Below are 10,481 nucleotides of genomic sequence, written 5' to 3'. Positions count from 1 at the left end.
GAGTTGTATCAAAATTTGTGTAACCATCTTTTGGAATGACCTGTGAGTGACCATTTTCGAAGAACCAGTGGAACTCATTTTCTGATAACATGTCTCCACCATTTATCCAAAAACTTTCATCACTGATGGAACCTGTGATTATTACAATAATTGTAAACAAGTTATTTGCATGTATTCTTATTTCAAACATTTCTATCTACTATATATTTATTGTTTCTATATACAAGGAACATCTGCTCATAAAGCTACAACTAGTAGATGTTAAATAGGTGCACACTCTACTCTTCATGTTACACAATCAATCATTAGGAAAGTAATCTTAGGTCTCACTATCTTGTATGTTCATTAATAATATCATTTTACAAACGGCAGTAGAAACATTTTTATTGACTAAACGCCTTTTTATACGTATTCTTCTAAATAGTGTTATTAGAAATGAACTATGTTGAATGTACACATGTCAATATACATTCATTAAATTTGATATTCTGCAATGTTTACAATGCACACTTGTTAATATTCCGTCAAACATTGTATGCAATGTTTACCGTGTACACGAGTTAATATGCCGCCAATACTAGTCTGCAATGTTTACCGTAAACTTGGAGTAATATACCGTCAAATCGAAAACATTTTTGTTATATTGTGCAATGTATACCGTTTACATGGGTTATTATATCGTCAATAATATTCTTCAAAGTTTACCATGTTCACGAGTTCAAATGCCGTCCATGATATTCTGCTCGTTGGCCGTCACTTTCAGTAGTAACTCGCCACCAAATAACTTGCAATGCTCCTAATATATAAAAAGGACAGTGTTTCAATAGCTAAAAAAGGTTTTGTTTGTCGTACCAGAATGCATCATTTGTGACTTTTGTTTGGTACTACATTATTGAGATTCTCTTCTGGGCATTATTTCTAGTAAGGGCCGGTACTGAGATATCTCATATTTATATTGACAAGATTTTCATTGCATTTCCCGAGCTATTCAATCAATGTGACGCGCATTCTGTACACCGTCGCGTGTCAGTGTTTGTCCTGTACCATATCTTTTATCAAATTGCTGACCTAATCTTAAATGCTTCAATGTTTACCATGTTCACGAGTTCAAATGCCGTCAATGATATTCTGCTCGTTGGTCGTCACTTTCAGTAGTAACTCGCCACCAAAAAACTTGCAATACTCCTAATATATAAAAAGGACAGTGTTTTAATAGCTAAAAAAGGTTTGATTTGTCGTACTAAAATGCATCATTTGTGATTTTTGTTTGGTACTACATTACTGAGATTCCCTTCTGGGCATTATGTCTAGTAAGGGCCGGTACTGAGATATCTCATATTTATATTGACAAGATTTTCAAATTGCTGACCTAATCTTAAAAGCTCTCTCAGTATTGACAAACATATACAGGAACGCATAAACGTGAACATGTAAAGTATTAACCATGATCAAAACTGCTGATTATGAAACTTTAATTGTTGGAAATTAAAGGTCCATATATGGTCATGATTATAAATATTAGGACATACTGATATCGAAGGGTTAAAATATCATGATGAAACATTTGCAACACGCAAATCGACCTCAGATTACGTATCAGTGTATTTACTAGAATTTATCATTCCTATGTCAAAAATGTTCAAGAAGTAGTGATATAATACATCCATCGTTTCACTTTCCAATACGAGATAAAAATCTTACCCTACTGTCTATCCAGTTTGCTTTTATGGCCACAACTTTATAGCAGACATCACTATGGCGTTCAAAAGTATCTGGACATTGAGCTAAGCATGTGCCTATTGCTGTAAAATTAATTTAAATGAAAAGTGACTCAACCAATTATAATTCAATATTTACAGTCCAGTGCGATGTCTTCGGTCACACCGAATACAGCGATAGTTTCGATCAATTTTTAGCACGTACATATACTACAGATTTGGCAAATGGTTACAAAACCTCCTGTGCTTAAATATACATTTTCTTTTGTATGAATATATTGTCATATTTGTGGATTGGTAACACTTTGAAAAATAACACTTTGAAAAATGCACCATATACCTTCTATATTGCAATGCTACTGTATTCTATAGGCAATGTAATTATTCTATACTGTCCATAATAAGTATTTGCAATATAATGTATACTATAGGTGGTATTTTCTATACTATAATGGCGGTGTACTCTTTACTACATGTGGTTTGTTCTATATTACAGTCGATATATTCTATACTATAGTCGATATATTCTATACTATATATAAGCGATATTTTCTATACTATAAGGTAAGTGGTATTTTCTACAAGCGATATTTTTCATATTAGAAGTCAAAACGTATGATTAGCACAATTGTTTGTCATATAAGATATGTGCATGTAACTTGATGTTGCCTGTGGATGGCGTATCTTGTGACGTGACGATAGAACGTTCACTATTCCAAAAATTGCCGTTAATTGACGTTGTTTCAGTGATCCCTTTTTACTTATTCAAACTATCAATTAAATCAATGCGAATGAAAGTTTAGGCAATACTATGAAAATATAAATTCTAAGCTAAGGCGCGGTTTGAGCAATGTAAATTTGAGTATGAAATATATGGTTGTGTTTAAAGGTCGAGTGTATTTCATAATATTATCCAGACAAAACTGCTAACTAAAACAAACGTCATTTCTTAACAGTCTGCTGCGATTTCCTTTGATGAAACTGTATGCACTGCATTTAAGTTGACATTTTAGAAGTCACAACGCTCGACTACGTTACATTACATTACTTCACTCCGTCATAATATGTAACGTATAGTATGGAAGGCGCGTATCATGACACAACTACTTTTTAGAATGACAATTTCGCTTCAGAAGTTTATGCAACCCTGCATCAATTTACAGAAGTTTACTGAAAAAAGGAATGAGTCGCAATTCTAGTAAGTTTGCATTTTGGTCACATGGCTGTTTAAATGGACATGTGATTGCAATTGTTTAACCACGCCTTTTGCTTTGCATACACAAATAGAAACTCATCTATAAGTTGCCGTTATGTCAGAAAATATTTTAAAGATATCTCGTCAACGGGACAAACAGTGGTTTTCATGCATACTTTCTCTTACACTATACATTTTGGTTACCAAAAAGCCATTTAAGTAGTGCAAATGCTTAAAATAAGCAAGATCAGATTTCTTGAAGAATGCCCAAGTTATCATATTATCACAAAGTAGTTTTCAAAGCCAAGTAAATATTTCAAAAGATAATGTATGATACCTTACACGGAAAATGTAAAACAAATATGTATGGTAATAAAATAAGAACTAGATGTGTCTAGTACACACTTCCTGTCACTGTACATTATTTCATAATTCTAAGTGAATTATGTTTTAAAGATACATGCAACAAAATCTTGTAAGCACTTTGTGTTTATTTCTCACTAAATTGCAATAACTCTGGACCGACTGAGTGAAATACCAGACAGAACACAAGGTGCACAAATTATAAAAATAAAAATCCTCTAATGCTTTATGTTCTTTTCAAGATACATGCTACACAAACTTTATGCCTTTTTAGGGATAGCACAGGGCCATATAGTTATCCAGTCTGTCTGAGTGGAATCTTAAACAAAACCCAGGTGCTCAACTTCTCATCCTAAATAATACTCCTACAATGTTTCATAATCCAAAGTGTTTAATAAATATTCTTGATTTAAGAAAATGACCATCAATCTGGTCTGGTTAAGCGAACGTCCAAATAAAAGTTCAGATGCACAATTTCACAAGCGGAATGATAATCCTATGAGATTTAATAACTTTAGTTCAAATGAGTTTTGAGATATGCTCGGCACATATTAGGACTTACGGACAATTTTTGGCTAAGTCGAGAGCCATAATTCCGGTTTGGATGAGTCAAATTCAAAATAAAATCCCTGACACACACTGTCACATGCTGCCTACGAGGATTAATTACTTTAGGTCAAATATTTTTTGAGATATGCATGACAGAAATTCGGGAAAACGGACAGACAAGGGCAAATCTAACTACACCCACACACATCAAAATAAAAAGTGGAGGGCGCACAAATGATAATAAATTTAATTCATTACTAACCTGTTATTGCAAGTATAAAAATAATCATTTTGTAATGCCCATTAACACGTAGCACAAAATAATAATTATCTTTCCTTTGGCAAAACAAACCTTATCTTTCATGAGTTCATCTGTGTCCTTATTTGATAAAGGACACATTGTAACATCACACTCGATGATCAGCAATTGCGATCCATATAAACAGGAGATAAATATTTGACTTTTCTTTCAAACTGAGTTTTTTATTATTTTATCGTTGTCTCTATAATGGAATTTAATGTCTATGTAAGACTTCTGTAAGAACTTGACTAATTCATTTAAAGTTGCTTAATGCCCTGTATGACCCAATACAACGTTGATTCTTAAGTAAATGAAATTGCGGCAAACTATTTATCAACGTATACAAATATCTATAAAAATATGCATTTTTTTCAAAGCATATCATTTTCAAAACATGAACCCAAATACTTTAAGAAGGACATTATAGATAAACAAATGTATGCAGAAGTAATTAATCTGAAAAAGAATCTGCCGTTCCAAGCTCGGTTCACAACAAGAAAATCAATTCTTGAATAAGCAAAAACATCAATCGTAAATAAGTGGTATTATGCTCTAGACATATTGAATGTAATATAGTAGTACAATTTTTAAAACCAGATAATTGTGTTTCCTTTAGACGGGGCAAAGATCAGTTTTTCATTTCAGTAAACGCTGCATAAACTCCCTAATTAATCTATTTCCGCATTTTGGTTACACTTGATGATTATGTTCTTAATTCGAAAGGAACTTTACTGCGAGCTGATGCTTTAACCAATCGCTACTTTGACATTTACCTTCATGTTACATATTGATGATACTTAATTCAATGCAAATGGTAAAAAACCTTTTCGTCGCGTTTAGATAAGCACGGACACAGTTAATGTCATATGGCGATTTATGCTTGGTTTTGATACTGCCCCTCCGGACATTATTTCAAGTTTGGGCCGGTACCCGAGTAGACCCACCGACCAAATTGTAAGCCTCCACACGTGAAGTTGTCTACATGAGGTACTGAACCTATATTGCTGAGTTACAAGTAACTTCAAGACAGCAACAGCTTTGAAGGTCCCGTATATGTAGTTGAGGTTAATAGTAAACATATACTAAACCGCTTGAGAAACTCACTTTTATAGCTCTGAATAACTTCCGTTTTGGGCATAAACTTTAAATGAAATTTGCTTACACCATTTCTTTGAACGTTGCATTATATTAAGCTAACACTTGATAAAAATACAGCATGAAGACGTCCTTATTATAGACACACACTCTAAAAATGTAAATTACAAAATGACACAAAACTCGTTAATGTAAAGACTTTCATCTGATAAGCTGATCAAATCAGCGGAAACATTCCATTAAATTGATTTTTGTTTGTATTCTTTGTTGCCTTTTGAACATTTTAAGATCAAAACAGCCATTACGAGCGTAAATATTCAGATCTAAATCAAAGCGCTCTCCTTTACAACTTCTACGAAAAATGACTTAATGAAATATTTTATATTTAGAATATGTTTTAAAATCAACCCTTACGAACGTGCTACTTTGAAAAAACCTTTTGAGTGGTTTAATCTATATCGCTTGCCACAAGTCGTTACATTAACCCTATGTTATTCATCCTTTTTTCACGCATAAATGATTTCAAAAAAATAGATCAGAAATTATACGTAACGGGTTTATATTTACTTTGATATTGGAATATTGCGTCTGCAAATCAAATATTCACAAAAGCTTTTAGCTGAACGTCAAAAAGTGTTGCGTTTTTAAAGCGGTTCATTATATTAAGCATGCATGCAGGTACTTATTGTTAATCATAATAAAAATTCTAATTGCAGCACTGATTTTGGCAAACACTGAAGCCGTGTAAGATTGAAATTGCTATCGGAGTAAGATGACATGTAATCGAATAATAATGCAAAAAAGATGGAATCAGTTGTCCATTTCGTTGAAAATCGTCATTGCATTAAAATACTAATGACTAGTTTCATATAACTCTGAAATTGCTTTTATAGTTTCTAAGCGAATCTGTTTCTAAAGTCTTCGAATTCGATGAAGCATTCTTGTTACGTCTACCGTATAATATGAATATGAATAAGGAAGAAATTAATTTACCTGCTGAATGTCAATAATTCTAGACATGTAGGTAAAATGATGTCCGGATGGATGACATTTTCTGTGGCACTCAAGCGTAATCATAATCACCATAATGGACTTGGCCAAGTATTTTTACTTTAACCAACAAACATTATTGAAACATTACTTTTGAGTTGCGTAGTATTGGTTTACACCTATTACATATCATGCTAATTGGAACGAGTGAATCACTTATATATGTATTCCTGACCACAGACACAGTTTTCAAAAGACGCAAATGTTCGTATAAACAATATAAAATAAAACAAAAATATCCAAATACGGATATACCAAATGCCGTACATATATTTGCATAGAGCAGATCAACAGGAGAAATACCATCACGTCTGATTCATCGAAAGTAATGGCGTCACGTAATTTATCCGGAAAACGTTTAGCCTGGAGTCGGCGTATGGAAAGAAAAATCAGTTTATGAATTAATAACAACCGGTTAGAAAATTTAATATTACGGCAAAAACTACTAAAAATTATATTCGTGAAAATGTTACCAAGGTTGTGATTTTCCCATAGACTCCAATCATGAAAAATAAAAGGTAAGGGTAGATTTCCCAGTACAGAGCACCCCAAATACAGCTATAGAGCTGCAAACTTGTGTGAGCTCATTTTTTTCATAAACTTGCGTGAGGTCAATTTTGTTCATATCAGTCTAGCAAAAAATCAGTATACGATCCTGTTATTTATTTACCGAATTTTCCGGGTATATGATTTTGAAATATCTTGGTTAAATCAACTTTTGCATTGTAAAATATCTTTATCCGAACGTGCAAAAGCACTTTATGGACACGACAAAACAGGCATGTAGACAAGTATCAAGCTCATTCCCTGGGAGCTTTTAAACTTGCCTATCATGGAGACAGACAGAATGAAAAATAATCATATTCAAATTTTATTTTTCGAGCATGATATATAGTATGTGTAATAATATAGTATTAATCAGTTATATAAACTTACACCGACATTTTCTTCAATCCTGTACCCACTGTGACCTAGATGTCTATATCGCCCCATGTAATTAATAATAATGCGATTAAACATCTTAATAAAGCAAAAACAGACTGCTGCCGTTCATTTATGTATGCATATGAAAATAATACGCAGGTGAAAATATTGTTGCACATTGTTACAGATCGATCGTAAAGTCTGCTAAATGCTTAAACTGAAGTAAAACGTAATACATGCAAGTGACATACTCTGACATCAGCTCAACTATCAAAGATTTCACACGAACAGAACAACGTACGCAGCATAGACGTATAAACATTTACATGGCACGGATGATGATTTAGCTGTTTGGTTATACAACACAATCTCTTAGGATAATTTAATTTGAATAAAATATTGAATACTGGTATAGGCAATTTTGTATATCTTTCAATCAACGATTAGTATTAGTATTTGTACAACGTGACCGTCCATTATTAGTTTGATTCGAATGTCGACGTTATTTTATCGAGTAAATCCATTGATCAGTAAACGCTTAACGTTGTTTCTAAACACACTTTATAAACTAAGGTGAGTTCACCTTTTGAGTATAATAAGTATAGAATAAAATATTATTTAACATCGTTCTGTACGATACGGTAATTATTTGAACTCATCTCCATCAGACACAGTTGTTTCGTATGTTTACGTGTTCAAATATATTGTCGTATTGTACGGAAAATGAATAAAATACCTAATATCATATGCGACATGACTGGACATTTTAAATGTCATTGGTGTATCTAATTTATATCTACCTGCCCAGAACATGTCCCGGAAACAATTACCTGAGTGCAGCCTTAGGTGTAATATTTTACTAGACTGGACTGCGAGGGTCCACAATTTTAATTCTAAGACTAGATTCTGTTTATTCCACATCTGCCCTACATGACAACTCGCCTCAGCGTGATTTGAACACTGTAGACTTATGAAGACAGCTCAACATGCCTGAACCTCTATAGACTGCTCAGTGTGACCTGATCTCTGTAGACTTCTCAACATGCCTGAACCTCTATAGACTGCTCAGCGTGTCTGGACCTCTGTAGACTGCTCAACGTGCCTAGACCTCTATAGACTGCTCAGCGTGACTGGACCTCTGTAGACTGTTCAACATGCCTAGACCTCTATACACTTTTCAGCGTGTCTGGACCTCTGTAGACTGCTCAACGTGCCTAGACCTCTATAGACTGCTCAACGTGTCTAGGCCTCTGCAGAGTGCTCAACGTGAATGAACCTCAGAAGACTGATCTGGCCGACATATCAAACTTTTGCGATTCTCTTCTTTGAAATATCAGACATAACGACCCTCTGCTTTGCTGACCGACGTGACAACAGATGGTTGCTTTTATATTAGCTCTACCTGTATCTGTTCTCTTTGACTGGACAATGTGACTTTGTCTGTTCAGTCTATGTGACTTCACTCGGCTGGGTTATGGAAAACTTGTCTGTGTTGGAACAGTAAAAGTTTCTAAAATTACTCTCAAGAAAGGTATTTAACGTTTTAATCACCACACACGACTTCTGCAAGGTTCTTTAAATTCGTTTAATGTATTCATTAAAACCGTTACAGTTTCTTATGTAAAACTAAACGAAAAAGCACAAAGATAGTAGGGAAATTCAGTAAATTTAAGACTGTCCATAGGAAATAATGAAAACCCTGTATTTAACCATATTGCTCACATCTGCCCCTCAAAATATTAAGCCTTAACATAAACTCACTTATTCATCACTTGTTTTTAATCAAATATTGTGTAGATCGCAATATGACTCCTTCCAAAACACACAAGAAATGGAAAATGCTAGAAGTCAGGCAAATGTTAGAAGGACACAAGTCTTTACGTGGCACAAACGTTTTAAGGAAGGATATGCGAGTGATTATTCCACGAGTAATCGGCATAGCTCTAATACTTTAATATTCTCTGCACCGCGAACTTACCCGACGCCGCCATTTTTGAAATTGCGTGTGACTGTTACTTTTAAAGTTACGTCACTGTTTTAACATAAGTGACGTCAAGGACTTGAATCGCAACCTAATTACGCACCCCATGTTGCTGTTAATAACAATATAAATTTTAGTCATGTGAGATGTGTACCCAGCAAGTTTCATGAATTCAAAAGGAAACCGCTTCTTTTCGTTTTACGAAAATTGAACGTGTGCCAAATAGCACTGACTGCCGGCCATTATTTGAAAAATACTCAAATAAAATGAAAGATATTTAATTCATAATCTCTATAGCCCTTTCGAGTAAACATTTGATGCGTCGTTTATTTTCGAAATACTACAAAAAGTTCGCGATTTGCTGCGACAACGCTCGTATTTATACGACCTGAAAACCGCAGATATGCAGCTACTGATTCCCTGCGCTACCAAGGGCGCTTCTGAAATTTAAAGGACACCAAGACAGCTTTTTCAGCAAAGGAAATATTATCTATTGAACGCCCCTCGTAACACGTGAAATTATAGAGGGGAAAGATGGGTGCCCCATCTTTGACACCAAGACAGTTTTTTTTAGCGAAGGTTTTCGGCACAATATAGAGCAGCAATTTATTGGGAGCACAATGCCACATGAATGATAAAAATAGGTAGATTCAAAGTAAAAATATAATCATTTGAGTGAGGTGTTCTCAGATATACTGGAAGATAGCAAAACAAAAATAATCGTTAGTTAGGTTTGTTCTGGGCAACTAGGGTCTCAGAGAAATAAAATAACATGTAAAATCACAAAATTCTATCATTTTTCTACGAGGTACAGCAACTTGTGATGAGTTTGAGTTTGTTTTAAACTACTGATTGAGTTTTTCATTTTAAAACCTAACTAAAATATCTAAACTCGAGGTTGGTTCCATCTGGAATCAGTATTGAGAGCAATTAATCAAACTTGTAAGAACTTGTTTCGCAATCGAGAATTCAGAAATTAGTATGAACTTAAACTACAAGAATTTTTTCAACGATGTTCAACACGCCTGACCAAATTGCAGAGGCTTATTGTACTCAAGTAAAACTCGAGTTTTTTACTCGAGTAAAAATATACACACTCAATTTAATACTGTTGTAAACTTTTCTTTTAGTTTTCATATGTTTTTGTGCAGTCTAAGGAATCTTGGTCAGATACAGAAAATATCTGTGGTTTGCTGCCCAGCATGTTATCTCATTATCACTGACAAGCTTGCTGACCACAGTGAATTATGACCCAACACTGGAGGCTGATATAATGTTGAACATCTTGGCAAATTGTAATCTAAA

The sequence above is a fragment of the Mercenaria mercenaria genome, chromosome 11 (assembly GCF_021730395.1).
Source record: "Mercenaria mercenaria strain notata chromosome 11, MADL_Memer_1, whole genome shotgun sequence".
Taxonomy (NCBI): Eukaryota; Metazoa; Mollusca; class Bivalvia; order Venerida; family Veneridae; genus Mercenaria; species Mercenaria mercenaria.
The sequence above is the reverse complement of the archived record's forward strand: the minus strand, read 5'-3'. Positions refer to the sequence as shown.